At 31.6% G+C, this 18,520-nt stretch overlaps 1 protein-coding gene across 2 annotated transcripts in view; it reads left to right on the forward strand.

Moving 5' to 3' along the window:
- Positions 1-7,422: 7,422 nt before the first annotated feature.
- Foxp (Forkhead box P) overlaps positions 7,423-18,520 on the forward strand; it is a 70,619-nt gene continuing 59,521 nt past the window's right edge. Inside the window, exon 1 of one of the 2 annotated variants that reach the window (XM_064219083.1) lies at positions 7,423-8,127. The gene's annotated coding sequence lies outside the window, so the exon portion shown is untranslated. The remainder of the gene's footprint in view (positions 8,128-18,520) is intronic. The other variant, XM_026637113.2, reaches the window with a different exon arrangement.

The raw sequence follows: 18,520 nt of genomic DNA on the forward strand, positions 1-18,520 counted from the left end.
AGTAATATTTGTATAGAGGCATCCGCCATAGATCCAACTCATACATATTATCATTTTTGATAGAACTAATCAAGATTATAGATTTTATTTACAAATTTTTAATGTTTTGACATATTTCTAACCAAAACTTACACTGTTAATTTGGTCTAGCAACCCCAGTAGGTACTTCAGATTTAATAAAAAAATAAGCAAATTTTTCAGTTTTTAATTCCTGCTACAGAAGACATACAAGATTGAATTATGAAATATATCAATCCAAACGAAAAAAAAATTATTAATCTTTATTTCGAGAAATACATTTTATGAATAAAAAAAATGTTAAGTTTGTGTATACAGTTATGTTTGTTACAAAATATCGCTTGATATTTTGTACAAATTGTTAGGAATATAACAATTAGTAAAAAGTAATTAAATTGTCTATGTCTAAATCATAGTGTCTTTAATTAGTACTCTTTATTAGAGTAGGGTATTCCGGAGGACTCTTAGTAAAATACAGTATATAGGATAACTAGTTTTCGCCTGCGGGTTCACTCGCCTTTTAAGGATCGGTCGTCAGGCTTTACGCATAAAAAAGTAGCTCAAGTCCTTTCTTGGTGTTCAAGCTTGCATTATACAAAATTCAATAAATTTCGGTGCAGTGGTTTGGCTGTACAGGAGCAACAGACAGATAGACAGACAGACAATGACTTTCGCCTTTATTAGTATACCTAATATTAGCATCAATTAGCAAAACATGACCAATAACTCAAAAGTTATTTAATATAGATATATATATGATCGTGTAATCAAAAGAAATTTGTAATAATAGAAAGGATACTTCGTTGTATGAATAATGTTGTTCAATTTGAATTCAAGTTTAGCGCATCGAGCGCTTTACAGCTGCTTACTTTCTACTGGTAACTACTTTGATCAGTGGATTGCTAATCCGTACTAATAATATAAATGAAAAGGTGAGTTTATTTATTTGTCAGTTTGTCCGGTGAAATTTTGCATACACTTTGACAGGGCTACAGAAAAGGTCATACTCAGCCCATCACGATATCACGCTCCCCCTAAAAGGGGCTCCAAATTTAAGGGCAAAACAAAACTTTGAGTTAATTTCAATTTTGAATAGAATATCGTAAAGTGCGAAAGCTAAGGTGGCCCTGATCTGGTCCACGTTCAATTTTGGTCTTGCCATGCCATTGTTGATATCTAATACCTGCCTCAAAACTATCTGCCGTAACTAGTGTAATATAAAAAAGACATTTTAATTCGTGAAAAAATATATTACTGTCTGTCCCGATAAGTTTTATCATACGTAATTAATTAAATACCAATCTAATTTAAACCGGTAATTATAATTAAACGTGTCTATAAAACACAACGCTGTATGGTGTTACCTGTTTGTTAAGTTATGAAAATTAGCAAAAGATATAATAAAACTAATTTTACCTTTCGATATTGTCACGAAAAATTTTTACAAAAAAGCGATAAAAAGGTACATATTGAAATACATATGAAGTAGTTTCTTTAGAGGCAGAGAACACAGGAAATGTTTGTAATTTCCATGAAATTTGCTTTACTTGACAGAATGGAGAAAATTTATGGCAATTATTATTGAATATTTTTTTCAGGTATGTCCCTCTGGCTGGCGCGTACTAGGCATTATTTGGATCCTATATTCACAGTAAATCAGGCTGTATAGTAAATGTTCGCTGTTCTATTGGTCGCTGGATAGTGGGTAAAAAAAAGGCAGAATACCATCTGATTCGCGCCATTCTTTTTTGATAGTTTAGAAGGAGATAATTTTGTGGTCCAGTAGGGAGAACAATTAGATCATAATTGAAGAATAGGGGCTTAAATCCTGGTTGGGTTTACTATTCTGATGTACTTTGTGTTTATATGATACTTTCTGTTGGGCTGATCTTCGATAGGATAGAGCGTCGTTTATATGTATGTATAAAAATTATGTTTGTGTGTGTACAAATGCTCATATTAACAAACGAGTAACTAATTAAGTTTTCATCGAATTCGATATACTTAGCTGCTGTTTAACTAAGAGAAAATTGTATAAAGTGTTTTGAAAAACTGTGACCTCTAATGATTTTAAACAGGTATGTTAGGTATTTATTTTCATGAGTAAGTATTTCATTAAACATTTGTTTATATGGTAATTAAATTAAAAAAAAAAACTTTCTGGTAGGGTTTTGTGCAAACCCCTCTGGGTACTCATCAGATATTCTACCTCCAAAAAGCAGTACTCAGTATTATTGTATTTCGATTTAAAGGGTGAGTGAGCCAAGGGACATAACATCTTAGTTGTCAAGATTGGTGGCGGATTGGCGATGTAAACAATGGGTAATATGTCATAAAGTCCCAATGTCTATAGGTGGTACTGACCACTTACCATCAGTTCTGCCTACATATATAATGAAAAAAGCAAAATTAAAATATCACTTGTTATACAGGTTTGAATTACCTCTTAGTCAGTGTAGTCTGACGGCAAAGGGTAGGCCGAAAATTTTGGAAATATTTTTTAAATTTGATTGAATGATAAATATCACTACAAAGTATAAAACACAGTCGCTTCCCGCTGTCTGTCTGTTCCTATGTATGCTTAGATCTTTAAAACTACGCAACGAATTATCAAGCAGTTTTTTTAATAGATAGAGTGATTCAAGAGGAAGGTTTACAATTAATAAGAGGAAGGCTGATAATTTTAGAGGTTTCTAATATGATGTCGCAAATAAACACATTTTTGCGCTGTCCCTATTTGAACCCTACAAGATATATCAAAATAATGTACTACAGTATTGTACAACTTAAAAATGTTTACAAAAAAATCCGCAAAGGTATATGTCTATCTCTTAAGGATGACTTACAAAAACCATATTTTATCCTTTACGTTTTACGAAAAATAATGGCTTATTTACGAAGCGATTCTTAGCAATACAGCGTTAATCCTTATCCAATCAAGTGCCTTAAATACATTGTGCATTTAATATAGATCAATATGGCCCTGAACTGACTGCAAAAGCTGTGAACGTTGTTTATAAAGACATTCTGTAGCCTATTTAGTACCAGCATTGCACCCGTGGCGCAGCAGGGGCGGGTCGCTAGTAATTAATAAAAATGTTGGAACCAAACATATTTAACTAGCGCGATGACGTGTGATACTATACAAGTCATCATATTGGGTTCATTGCGTATTAAAATCGAAATATACGTTATTTAAATAGGTTTATACAAGCACTTTTGAATCGTCATTTTATAAAGTTTATTAAGTAAAGCTACCACCGGTTCGGAATTTAGATCCTACCGAGAAGAATCCGCAGGAAACTCAGTAGTTACTCTTTTCTAACATTTCTAATACAAAGTTATGTTAGTTAAATACAATTACATACTTATATAATATATCCTGCCTGGAAGTCAAGTATTAGTTCCACGCTTTCTTATCATCTATATAATCTTGTGTACCCAGGGCCGGATCTACAATATTGCTTTTTGGGCTTCAGTCCAGGCCCCGTGGATTCAAGGGGGCCCCAGTTAAGTCAAGTCAAAGTCAAAAATAGACGATAATGCGAAAAAATCCATAACTTTATTAAATTAAACAGATTGTATGGTTTGCCCTGCGAGTCCTGCAATTAATAAAACCCATTCAATTAATTTAATTCAAGTCTACGTTCGGATATGTCTTAAGTAGGTTCCTAAGTAGTGTTAACCCAGGGCCCACTAAACTTACGTTCTGGCCCTGTGTATACCTATGATTAAAACCAAAGCATGTCTTGTTTAATTAAGAACTAGCTAGATACTAAAGTTTTATCGTCATTAACTTCTTATGGGCGGTTGTGTAAATTAAATCGATTAATTAAACCAAAACCAACAATTTAAGTGGTTAATTAACAAAAAAACTTGTAAAAATACTAGGTATACAAAAAGTGACTTCAAGCGCTTGAATTAATTTAATTCATACAATTAGAAACAAGAACAATTATAACCCGTATCAGCAGAATGGACACGTCAAGTTTGCCGGTCAGAAGTAAGTCATAAATTGTTTTTAGTTTTTAGGAATAAAAACTGGATTTAGTTCACGCGTTCGTAAATAGTTGACTAACGTTTTTTAACTTCAAGTAGACCTAACTTGCTCCGGTTTTATGTACAATTATAAGAAATCAATAATTTAACACTACATATTTCTTTGTCTATTTAAAAAAACAAAATTTAGCTACACTTAGATAATTAAGTTATTTTTTAATATTAATTCATAATTATGTGAGGTTATAATATATAATATTAATACTAAGTACAACACCTCACCTTATTGCCTTCACTGGTGACAGGAGGCCTGGTTCGTTTTTTACCCAGACGATCAGAATTACGATTCAACGGGGCAATGCTGCTAGCCTTCCTGCCACCATTTCACGCGGTCAAGATATATACAGTAACTATATTTAATTAATATTTGTATATATTAAATTACTTAATATTAATATATTAACACTTGGACTTTGGAGTAGTATTGCAAAAACCTTAATTAAGTATATTTTATTGCCTCCACTGTTATCAGTATTATAGTTATAGTACATTTTTGCCACCATTCCACGCGGTCATGATTTCAAAAGTAACTTTTTTAATTTTTAGTTGTATATAGTTAAGGCCTTCGTGTTAACAATTCTTATTTAAATATGTCTATGGATGATGAATAGTAATATTAATATTCGGTTGCAATTTTTATTTATTTAACAATTTAAAATAAGATTTTTTAAAATTTATTTTGTCTTTAAAAATATTTTTTGCTATTAAATGATCATGATAACTATAATAATAAAGAAAACGTCACGATATATTTTAATATTTTTAAATTAAAGCGTCGATTTGGCGTTACTTTATATTCGTAAAACTAGACTCAAAAATACGATACAAAAATACATGTTAATACAGATAATAAAAAAAAATAAAATATATATAAATATATAATGTAGTTTAGTAGAACAATTAAATCCTATTGCAACATTTTAGACTGTATACACAATGTAATTGTAATTTTAATTGCAAAACATTGCACACAGCATTAAAACAGGGATTGTTCACACTAGCAATTAGTTTTGCAATGTAAAGTCTCCGCGAACGCAAAATTGGCAACTTTTGTGTTGTCAACAACATTTATTACTCACAGAAGTGTCTATAATATTTTGCAGAAACCTTTAAACGGGAAACCGGGCTTCTCAGGTTATGTGAGACTCTTACCCATTTAAACACTGCGATAGTTCCTGTTGGTATAACGCATTCGGGACCCTTCCCCTGTGCTCCACTGAGCTCGTGGCTCGGTTGAGCTCTGAGGGGGCGATGGTGACCTCACCATACGCACTCCTCGCTAAGGCAGCGTGAAGCTATTCCGACTCCCTTCCTCCTCAGAGATGTTTTAAAATAGGACACACGAGGCCCCTCATGTATCAACGGCCCCAGGATAACGCCCTATATTTTAAGTCACATGCTTCGAGCTACAGAGCCGGGAGGGTCTCCACCTTTCCCGTTGCCGCTGCGCCGTCTCCTTCTTTGACACGATTGCTCTCGAAGAGAGTTCGCTTCCCACTCTTTGATAATTATCTAATATGTTTATGTATCTAAGTGGTCAACAAAAATGGATACAATTCCTCCTTCCTTCCTGACAAATCCTCGGTTATGCTTTCACCTCTTAACTACTCAACTGATCATCGTGAAATTTTGCGTACACGAGGTCAGGGTATAGATAAAAACATAGATACCTGCGGACATGCCGTGCGTAGGAAATAATATTAATAACTGTTCATGATTGTTCAATCAGTTTAATAGTTGATTGTAGAATTGCCAACCCATTCATTTCCTACTCATTCGTTTCAAATGAATGGGTTTATTACTTATGATAACTTAGTTTTTCAACTTAACAATTTACTAACACGTCTATTTAAACCGTGCGACTACGTCTGGACTTGCGAAACACGACCAAAACGCAATAACAGTGGTTAGTCTTCTGTTTAATCGCTCGACGAAATCTGACTACAAATTAACTCCTCTTTCTCATTAGTCTGATTTAAGACATCAATGATTACAGATATAAATAAGCAACTACATAGCAAGATTAAAAACTTCTTCGTTCGAAAACTTTTTTTGATTTTTATTTTTAGAATACTATATGGAATTGTCAAAGTTTCAGATTCTTTAGTTTCCCACTCGTTCAAAATCCAGTTGCAATTTTGACCTATACATATTAATAGTTTAAGTTAAGTAAAATATATAAAATGAACAAAAATAAATGTTTTGAAATACGATTAGTTAACCAAGCATATATATATAACTTTTTCTAAAAGAAATATTACATAATTTGAGTTTCTAAATGAAATTAAGGCAAACAAGAAAACTAGTGGCTCATTATATACTTTGAAGTTTACGTTAGTAGCTCTACAACTCGTGTAATGTTCTATTTCCTATTTCTGTTGAATTTTTTATTTCATCACTTATGTTGGCAATTTATAAAACTTGACAGCCTAATATAAGATTAAAATAGATTTTATTCTTGTTCTTATTCAATGCGCTTAATAATAATATTATGTATATTTGCAAAGCACGCACATAATTAATTCGCATAGACAATGAGTTGTCGCTGGCCAGGCACATGGCATAACCTCGCGAAATTAAAAATAAATCGCATAGGCTATGGCAGCGTCCGTCCCGCCCGCGTTCCACATTCGAAATAATAATTGTATTAAGGAAACATGAACGCGGCGCATGTGTTTGTTTGTTTGTTTACCCGTCGGTGACGTCATATGTTTATTCTCGCGAGGATAGCGGGGTCGAATGGAATGAAACTTAATAATATTTTTTTAATATTTAATGTGATCGGGTTCAGTATCTTTGAAATATTAATGAACTGTTTTAAAGTCAGGAATTACGTATCACTTAGGAAGCATTGTTAATGACTCAAATTAAATTGCTTGTATGTTGACCTTGTGTCATAGGTTTCATGAAGCGCAGAAAACTAACACAACTCGAATACATTACCTATATATCTATTTATCTTCGTGAGTTTTGTATTTATTATATTTGTGAATAATATATTTGAATAAATATATTTGCTGTATTTAACATTCTTTACACATAAATTTGTTAATGTAGACTCAAGTTTAAGTAATATTTGATGTTGTTGCTGGTGCTCTCATTTTCTGACACTACCAATTTTGATATTTTTTTTAGTTGTACATCTTGAAAATTTTCATTTTCATGTTCCCAAGACGTATGAGCCTCATGTGTTGTCCACGACATAAACAATTAAAAAGGAAGTAAGATCTGCGATTGTCAGGACGTCATGCGAGCCCAGTCGCCCCTTGTTTACACACGCACACAGCGCCGCTCACACACACTCGGCCGCGCCCGTCGTGCCGCTTATTTAGGTATATTGTTGTTTATTTTATTCGGCGCTATGCTCTACCACGGGGCGAGCCTTTCGACTCAGTTTTAACGCGCACGTTTTATGAAACGACAACTATGCGTCGATGTTCGTTCGCTGCCGATAATTATTCATATCGGTATCGCTTTTAGCCACAAAAATAGTAACGCGGTAAACAAATTCGCGATTTTATTGCCGGCTCCGACAATAATCGTTTTTATAAATATTTTTTTTGCCTCACTCGCATGTCGCTCGCCGGTGACTCTGCGAATCTTAATAGCAGTTAATCATAGTTTATTTTTACCGCGCAACGTGTGCTAATAATTGTGTTGGGGCCTCGCCGTGTTTCTTTTATTTTGTTTTAGTAGTTAGTCGAATCGCGCATCGTGTTCCGCGGAAGTTCGTTTAAAAATGTAAGGTGAATTAGCATGGGATTTGGTTTGTTTACAAGGATCCAATTAAAAAGATAACGGCTGTAATCGTCGATCATAAACGTGTTATAAATAGATTTGACAGTTCGCGAGTTTCGAAAAGTTTCAAAAATCGAACCGAGATTTGGCGGGAACACTTGCGGGAGGTGCTAACCAAGGAGTTTAGATTGGACCGAAAGTTTTGAAAAGTGTTGAGCACACATCAGATGCGGCGAGTGTTTTTTCAACGCGTTTTCGAGGCTAAGCGCTAGTTGTTTGAACAAGTGTGTTTTCTAATGGATTTATTTTGAGGTGAGTTTAAATTTACTTGTGTGTTGGTGTTTGTATTGTTTGTTCACGGTGTTTTGTGTGCGTGTTCGCGCCGGTGGCGGGAAACTGAATACCTAGCCGGTTCGGTGCGTGTGTGAGTGTACAAACAATACGGCCGTGTGTGTGCGGACTTATTGTCACTTTATGTAAGAGGGGGAACGAGGAGGGAGATACTTGTCATGTATTTAGGCGAAGAAACGTTAATGAGTTGACTTTTTAATTTAAATTATCCTTAAACATCGATCGGAAAATGCGACGTATCACGAATACGTTAACGATTTTATCTGAATGGCATTGATTTTTACGCGATCGAATGTTATGTAAATGAAACGAAAAGTTTTTAAGTTTTTTTTTTTTTGTGGTAAAGGCATTTGTGTTTTTGCATTTTTTTAAATTATAATTTGCATAATGAGATTTCCTGGTATCTAACGATTATCGTAAATTAAATTGCAAGTTACAAATTTACTTTTAATAGACTAGTTTTAAGTACTTATTACTAAATATAGTACTTCATTATTACTTATATATATTTTTATATGCATATTTGTTATTAAAGTTTTGAATTATGATCTAAATATATATATATACTTACTAATAAACTGTTAATTGACACATTCATTTTTTTTTTAAATTACGAATACGAAATATAAATATTTCAATTTAATTTATTATTATAAATGTATCGATTAAAAGTTTAAAATCAATTTTATACACATATTTGTATTAGGCTGTAGACTTCTTTATTTAATCGTAAATCATTTATAAACACGTGCAAGAAACAATATTACGAAAAAAAAAACACCGATTTATTGACGGTTGCGTCGTCGTCGCGATATTTTAAAATCGATTGAAATACATAATACATGTATTTATTAAAATAACATTGCCTAGATAATTAAGTTTCTAACAAAACTATTTTGTTAAAAATGTAATGTTCGAATTTTAATTTTTTTTTTTTTTGATTTGATTTGTATTTATTTACTTAGTTAAGAAAACGGTACGTAAATCCTATGTTTTAAAAAACAGTAAAATACTTCATGATATGTTGTATATTTGTTCAAAGGTTTTATATTTATAATATAAAGTTAATTTTGTTTCGAATGATATTTTTTTCAATTGTTAAAGGCTTCATGTAAGGCTATTGAACTCTGTTCAGTTACACTCGAAGGCACTTTTTTGTACAGATTTTAATTGTAGCGACATAACGGTCGATTAAAATAAAGTCGTATATTTAATAAAATGTTTGCAAAAAAACTTTTTTGAATAAATATACATATAACATAGTATAATATCTCTATTATAGACTTTAATTAAATAAAGTTTATCTTCAATCAAATTATACATATAATACAGAAATGTGGATATTATCCTCGTAAGAGCCGGCACGGATCAGGGGACAGAACACGTGGATTTGAATCGAATACTGGATTGAAATCCGGACTGGCAATAGTTTTCGTTGTCACTTTGTTTTTATAATTTATCTCAGTCGTAAAGAAAAGCAATATAAGACACAAGGATGAATTTCTTTCATATGTAAATGAAATAAAATATATCAACGAAATTGTGTGATAGTTAAATTTCTAAATTTATTTGGAATTCGGAAACTTGAGCCCAGTCAGGGCAGGACCGTAAGTTTAGGGGGCCATGGGCTAACACTAATTAGGGGCCAACCTAAGACGTATCTGAACGTAGATTGAATTAAATTAATTGAATGGGTTTGATTAATTGCAGAACTCGTAGGGCTGCAAACCATACGATCTGTTTAATTTAATAAAGTTATGGATTCTTTCGCATTATCGGCTATTTTTGACTTTGACTTGACTTAACTGGGACCCCCTTGAATCCACGGGGCCCTGGACTGAAGCCCAAAAAGCAATATTGTAGATCCGGTCCTGGGTCCAGTAGTGGGACAATAACGTTCTGTATCTGTAATATAAAATAATGGGAACCTCCTTAAATAATTACGGGCGTGAATAGATTTGCTATTTTCATTTAGTTTATTATACAATTTGGTAATCACTTAAAACTAGACGAATATTTTTAATACGGCCGATATCTATTATATCTCAGAACAGTATCGATTATTATGCTCTACACTTTTTATATAGTTTTGGTTATCCTTAATGTACAACACGTACTACTTTTGAAAACATATGGTACCGGGAATACCCGTATACTTGTAGTAGGTACAGAGTGAACTGACTAGAAGAACCAAATATTATTTGATAATAAATATTTACGCAAGGATCTATACAAAAACGGATAAATATATATTTAGGCTGAACGCTGAATACCATTGCCTTTTCCAAGCGGAAAGAATTAAACAAACAATAATATACAGATAAATAAATACATTTTCAATAAATTTAAATAGTCAACAGCTAATCGCAACAGTTTTCTATTTTAATCGTTTGAAAAAAGAACAACGGCAAATCGAACCGAGAGTGCCGGGAAATAAGATTGTTCGTGTCTATAATAATACACTGGGAATTGTTTCAATTAATTCGCAATTCCCAGCACTATTTAAATGGTTAGGCTATCAAGGAATAATTACTTATGTGTCTACTAATTACTTGAAAGTAGATTATTTATCAGCGGTTATTGTTCACGCACCAAGAGTCATTTGGGCAAAAAAAAATCAGCAAGGTTTTTTAAAAATAAATATTACCATATTGTATATATATAAGTTTAAAAATATAATATTTAATTAAGATATAAAAGGAAATTACTTTACTATTTTTTATTTACAGTTTTTATTTAATATACTTATTTTATAAACTATTTAATATCATTTATATCGTCTGTTGTTTTTTTTTTTTAATTTATTGAAAACTTGTTTGTACTTATCTTACGTCTATTATTTAGATTAGTTTACATTCTTGTTTTTATTGTTATTGGTGAAAATACATAAAAAAAAAAATTAACAACCTTTTTAATGGTTTTCATTTTGAAGCAGTGTTTTTTGTGCAAGGATCAAGATTTTTTTATCTTGTCTTATTATTTTTTTACGATTTGAATTTCGAATCGAATTAAAGAAAGAATTTTATAAATTATTTTTATTGTAACCAAACAAATTGTTAAGTTTTATTTGATTGAAATTGACATTAGATATTGGAAAATAGTGTATAATCTGTGAGTAATATTCAGAACCGAGACTCGTGGTCTAATTCCCTAGTACTTTTGATACTAAATCTATCAATTATTTACACAATCTATTGAACTAATTTGATAGCATTATAATATATAACTGTCTCTCTCTCATCTGTGGTATAAATATGAAATTTTAACACAAAAATATTCTCCTCCTTGGAAGTCGGTTCATAAGACTTTCTTTTAGGCTACGCAAAATTGTGTCGAAAACTTTAAGCAGTTTTGTTTTTTGTTATAAAACCAAAAGGCTTTATGTATAAATATAGATGCAATGATCTAAATTAAATAATGCTATCTTTTTTTTTTTTCAAACGTCGAATTCGTGATAGCAAATAGGTTAATCTGTGTTTACTGAAAACGCACGTATATATGGGTGAAAATTTTAGTGTTTTATTAATTTGCATAAAGTAAATTTGTTATCAGTACCTGTGTGATATGAAACTTTAAACTCGCCTCAGAAAACGTCTGACTGTTCGATGCGACATTGCTGTGTAGGCCCGTCTGGGTAGGTACCACCCACTCATTAGATATTCTACCGCCAAGCAGCAGTACTTAGTAATGTCGTGTTTAGGTGTAAAGGGTGACTGTTGCAGTGTAATAATAGGCACTAGGAACATAACATCGTAGTTCTCAAGGTTGGTGGCGCATTGGTGACGCAAGGAATGGTTAATATTTCTAACATCGCGAACGTTTATGCGTTGGTGACTCTTAACCATCGATGTAGAAAAAGTTCATTAGTTCTCTATGTTGTCTTGGGTCTGGGTGTATGTGGTACCGTCGTTACTTCTGATATTCCATAACACAAGTGCTTTAGCTACTTACATTGGGATCAGAGTAATGTATGTGATGTTGACCAATATATTATATATATATATATATATATATATAATAGCGTATTACCTTAATTCGGTTGTCAACATGTCACAAGTGAGATACGAAGTGAATGTTTACAGAATCGCACTGCCAGTTATTAAGTCGATAAGTTATGTCGAAAAGGCATTTTATTTAATACTTACATACAAGTGAATGTTCGGAAAATTTATGATTAATTTTATGGGTAAGAATAAATCTTACTATAATTTAATGGCTAGCTTAAACGTTAAGAACGTTTTGTTGAAGTGATTTATTTCTAAAAGTTTATTAATTTTACAAAAAAAAAATCCTTAGGGTAAATGGAAAATTAATACAAAAGCGGAAGATTTTTTTGGAAAAAAAATAAATGTTTTTGGAAAGTTGGAGCTAATCTTCGTAACTCTTAAGGTCAGATCAGAATAACTAACTTAAAGACGTTGTGTGGGAATAAAGTCACGTGCCTCGGAAAGCACGCAAACCCGTTTCCTTACTCCGTAATGGTATAAAAGAAATTCTTGTTCTAATTAAATTAATTATTATCATAAATGCGAAAGATTTTATGCATGTTTGATACTCAACGCTCTACTGGACGGATTGTAGTGTTTTGGCACAGAACATCACAGCACAAGCACAGTCTATTACGCTGTGATAAGGTCATCTGTTCATCTGTGCATCTGTTAATTATTCAAATAATAATTCCGATTAATTGAATTGAATACGAACAACGATCTGATTATTCTTTATAATTTAATAAGGTAGACGAACTAATGTCTAGTTTCGATGACACGTCGATTTGATTTACAGGAAATTTGTATTCGCTTTTGAAGTTGTATTTGCTTTTACTGCTTCACTTTAGTGTTATGTGCGCTCCATCTGCCTCTTGTGGGATTGAGGAATGAGGGAAAATTCAGAATACTAATGTATGAAATGAAATGTATGATATTTGGCCCTACTAAAGCATGAAATTTTATAAAATCTCAGTTAATAAAGGCATTTTGGTTCATTATAGGTAGAGACCCTTTACCTAAAGTAGCAATATTGTGATATGTTTTACCTAAAGTAGGCATATTGTGTTCCGGCTTAAAGAGTGAGTGAACCAGTGTAATCATACACAAGACACATAACTTAGGTCCCAAATTTGGTGGCGCATTGGAGATGTAAGGAATGGTTAAAATTTGTCATGGTTTAAATGTCTATGACAAACACTTACCGTCATGTGTCCATTTCACTGGCCTACCAATTTTATAAAAAAAAATGTAAGTACTTCTTTTGCTATGTGTGTTTGGGACTAAGTTTTTAGCCTTTCATTGTCAATAAGCTCTATAATATATCAATAAGCATATGATTCTGACAGAGTAGACAAAAATTGTGAGTCTTTAGATAAGAAAATACTCCGAATTATCTAAGTTTAAAAAATATCTTACGAATTTTTTTTTCAATATACGATCGATGCTTTTGTTGATTTTAATTATTGTTTATCTTTACTTTTATTTTTATTAATATTTTATACTTTGTCCTGTAATACTTAATTTACATAACATTGTCTTAAATAACCATTACTTAAGTTTTTTGTTGTCAATTTATTAAGTACCACTATGTAACATATATTTTCGTTCTATACGACATTCGTTCTATACGACAATAAAACATTTATTCATTTTTTATTAAAGTTGTAAATCGTTTATACGTACATTTACTTATAACCTTCTTCGTTCAAATTGATTGACAGAAAGAAAGGAATTGATGTACATAATACGTATAATACAGTAATGGAATTACAGTCATAACTAATAAACGTAGTTTTGCAGGTTTTTTGTTAAACGCTGATTCATCTCTTTCTGACATTATTAATTATAAATTAGAAAGAAGAAGACAGCATTGTTTTACGAATGACTTATTTCAGAAATACCATAAAAACGAACAATTACACAATATTGAAAATAATTTAAATGAAATATCTCTGTATAATTATTCGAAATACTTAAGTAAATTTAACGATTTTTTAAATATATTTCTTACTAACTTGTTCCAAAGTTAAAATACGAATCAATAAGTCAAAAACGATCAAAGATATTTGGAAAGTAAGATTAAAAATAAAGTGGACCGAACTTTAAACGTAAATAAATAATTATTATCACGTGTCATTTCTACCGAACTCTATAGTCTATATATTTAGTCAAACGAGACTGAGAAAGACAAATAGAGGGTGAGTACAAAAACAGGGGTACTAAGCCGTTTGAAACTTCCTTCGTGTTCTTAACCAAAAAAAAAAGACTTGGTTTTAAGAATGTTCGAGTGTGGACTTTACTTTTATTTCAACTAACTGTCCGACTTCGCACTGTTAACTTTAATTCCCCATTTGACGTAGAAGTATATTTGCAAAAATCCTTTCTTTTTGAGCGATTAAGGATTGATTAGTAATTATGCTAAAGTTCGAGTCAATTAGACGTATAGCATTTGAGATTTAACTTTTATATATATAGGTTTAATCTACATAAGATATGAAATGCATCGTATATTCTAGAACTATAACGGACTAAATATAACAATAATTCACGGTTTTCCTTTATTAAAATTGACACGGTACTTTCAGCCATATTCTCAGGTTAAAAAAAAATTGACACAAGTATTGTATTTACAAAATTCAGAATATTAGTATCATTTTATTTATTCAAATATATTAAATGAGTGTATGACACTTACGACATTATCAATCGAGTAGATGGCGACTTAAAAAAATCTGTTGCCTTAATAGTATATTTACGTTTTAAATTTGAATTAGAAACATAACATACAGTGTATTAAGCCAATAACAACTTTATTGAACTATGTTGCGGCAAAGTGAAGTACAAATAAATAAATTAATAATTGATTTATGTCTCACTGACGAAAATGGTCTCTTAAAGACAGACAAAGGATTGGAGCATGTTCCACAACTCTGCTCTAATACTGTAGTAGATATAATACCAGATGAGATATATTAATCAAATTAGGTGATCACTCACTGTTCTGTATTTGAACCCGTTATCTTTCCTTAATATTGACGTGTTCTATCCACTGAACTGTATCAGATTTACGCTTTACGGTATATTGCAAAGCGATTTTAAAGTAAAAATATAGTTTGCAATATTTTGCGAAGAAGATACTAATCCGTGGTCGTGAGTAATTGTATGCATAAAGCTCGCCCTCCCACTGTAAATATAGTACAGGAAAGCAATACGGCCTCGCACACCTAATAGATAAGGGCTGTCAACTGGGGAAGTACTCGGATATAGAGCGTATAGGTAAGGAGTGCATCTCCGTGTATAAAAAGTGAACCTCGAAATGTATGATATTTGGCCCTGCTAAAGCATGAAATTTAATAAAATCTCAGTTAATAAAGGCATTTAGGTTCATTATAGGTGGAGACCCTTTACCTAAAGTAGCAATATTATGGAAATAATTATGGGAATCCTATATGATACTTCTCCTTACCTCTACACTCTACATGCTTAGATTTCATAGGGCTCCGGCTTACTCATAAAGTTCAAATGTACTAAGTGAGTTAAGAACAATAGGCGTCTAATAAAAACCAACGGCTTTAAAGTTTTATTAATCGTGTTATACAAAATCAAAATATACTTTATTCAAATAGGCTTTTACAAGCACTTTTGAATCGTCATTTAGCAAAATATATTAACTGTTAAGTAAAGCTACCACCGGTTCGGAATGTAGATTCTACCGAGAAGAACCGGCAAGAAACTCAGTAGTTACTCTTTTTCAACATCTCAAAATACAGTCCTGTTAGTTAAATACACACATCTATTTCAAAAAGAAAACCCCAGCTAATGAATCCAGCTAGAGCTCAAAAAATGAATAAGCCCATTGTAAAACACCATTTTAAAGAATATCACTTCTTAAAAAAAGTAATTGATAATAACTGTTAGTTTGGCCTTCTTAGGAACATTTTGGCCTTACAAAGAACGGACCCATAAGAAGGCCTTTTAGGTAAAAAAAAAAGTTTTAAATTTCATCATGAAACGCGTTAGCAAGTTATTTGATGTCAATATAATACTCATTACTACTATTTTTAAATAATTCCCATTAATATATTCTTAGTTATAGTATGGTGTTCAAGTAATGTTCCTTGAGTTTTTTATAGATGATAAAAACATATTAAGCATTTAATGTTTCGCTTAAATGAAATAACTTATTATGTAATTTAAGTAAAAGCAGATATATAATTTTTACAATTCTATTTTTAAGTCAAACGACTGCTGTATAATATTGGCCTTGTTTGGGACCGTGTTCCTTGCAAGGCCATTTGGAAGAGCTCAATAAAATTAAATTTTATTAAAAAGTGATAAAAGCTAGCTTAAAAAAAAGTGATTTATATGGTACACAATAAGACAAAGTATTACTTAATAATTTGATTCCTTTATTTATCCAGTTAATTAACGAATAAAAAGTGTTTACTCGTTAAGGTGGCCTTCCATGGTCCACTCACCTTATATAATCTTGTATCGAATAATATGCCTTCTTTACCAATGTATTTTTTACAAATGTTTTGAATTTATGAAACGGCAAAGTTAAAAATGTCTACATTAAATGTATTCCACATTAAAGTGCGGCCATCACAGACGCCCCGCAGATGATAAATCGAAATTTGTGGTTAGTTTCGTTAGTAAAATAAATATATATTTCTCATTATAATAACAATGTATATAGTATTCGCACCACGCACGCGTAAGTGAACCTTACATAGTTCCATGATAATGAAGATTAAATTGTCCATTGCGTTATGCAAAGTTACTTCATTTAGATTTCTACTAAGAAATGCAGTATATTCAAATGTCGATAAGGTTCAAATTAGCTTGGACCGATTGCAGTGGTTGTGATGAAGTATTTAGCTCATTGAGTGAATTAATATTCACTTATAATGTATTGTTGTTGTTTCCTTTAAATATTATACTGTCAAAAAGATATAATTGTTAAATATTATATAAAATAAATATTTTTATAATTAATAATTCATAAAATTTGATCTGGATTTATTTATTTAAAATTGAATTAATTTTAGGGGTATTATATGGAAACAGCTTTAACGGTTCAAATCAATTATAACAATTTTTTATTGTGGTGCATACTAAACACAGTGATCGGAAAAACAATTCTTTATGAGAAACCTATACCTACGTATGGTTTGTCAATAAAGTTTGGAAAATTACGAATACGTATCTTCTAGCAATATCTTCTTCAATAACGACATTTAAAATCATTTAAAAAAAAAATTTTTTTTTTTGTGGAATATTAAAATATTTTTGTATCTTTTTTTTAATGATTTTATAAGCTTTTTCATATACACAATTCCACGATTGAGTTTTTATTTTAAAACAATATTTATTTCTTCATTTATCGTTCCAAAATAATGTCCTATGTGTGTGAAATTTCAGCTTACTCACTTTGGTGGAATTGGTTTATTGAGATGCTAGACTTGACTAAATAAAGTAGCAAGTTATTTTTTATTTCATTTAAAATTATTGGTGGATCGGCAGCCCTGATGGCAAGTGGTCATCACCATGGATATTGACACTGTAAACAACATTAATCATAACTTACCACTCCACTAACCTTCACAAGGTTATGTCCCTTATTACTACAAGGGACACCGGCTCAGTCAGCCTACATCAAACCGTAACCCAACAATGCTAAGTATTGCTGCTTGGGGATAGAACATGTGATCAGTAGGTAGAATCTAGTATCTGCCCAGTCAGAGCAAAGCCCAAATAAAAAAAATAGGAAATTGAGAAGCGTTAATTGTGTGGTCCAGTTGTTAGAACGCGAGTATCATAACCGATGATTGCAATTTCAACCCCGGTCAAGTTTATAATTCATCTCATGCTCATCGGTGAAAAAAACATCTGCTTATGTCTAATTTCAAAGAAATTCTGCCACATGAGTAACCAACACGCATTGGAGCAGCGTGGTTGAATAAGGTCCAAACCTCCTCAAAGGGAGAAGATACCTCTAACCAGCATTGCGACACTTACAGGCTGTAAATTTACTTATTACTTTCACAAGAATCATTCTAATAAAAACTTATGTAAAAAATGTGTGATTTCGCTGTTTATTTGAATAGGTATTTCAGGACCTAACCTAAAAGTTAATCATAACTGCTGCAATCATTGTGAAATGTGTAACGTACATAATTCTTGTCTTTCTATCTTATCTATGTTTAAATCACTATGACTTCATTAAGTGTAAATATATTTGTGTATATATTTTTTATTTGTTTGAGCTAATATTTGTGTATTTTAAACCTGCTTTTATAGATAAGACTTGTGTAAACTTCCCTTTTCTTGTTTATGGTATTAACTCGTCAAATATCTAAATA

Source organism: Vanessa tameamea, chromosome 26 (assembly GCF_037043105.1).
Source record: "Vanessa tameamea isolate UH-Manoa-2023 chromosome 26, ilVanTame1 primary haplotype, whole genome shotgun sequence".
In the NCBI taxonomy this organism is placed as follows: Eukaryota; Metazoa; Arthropoda; class Insecta; order Lepidoptera; family Nymphalidae; genus Vanessa; species Vanessa tameamea.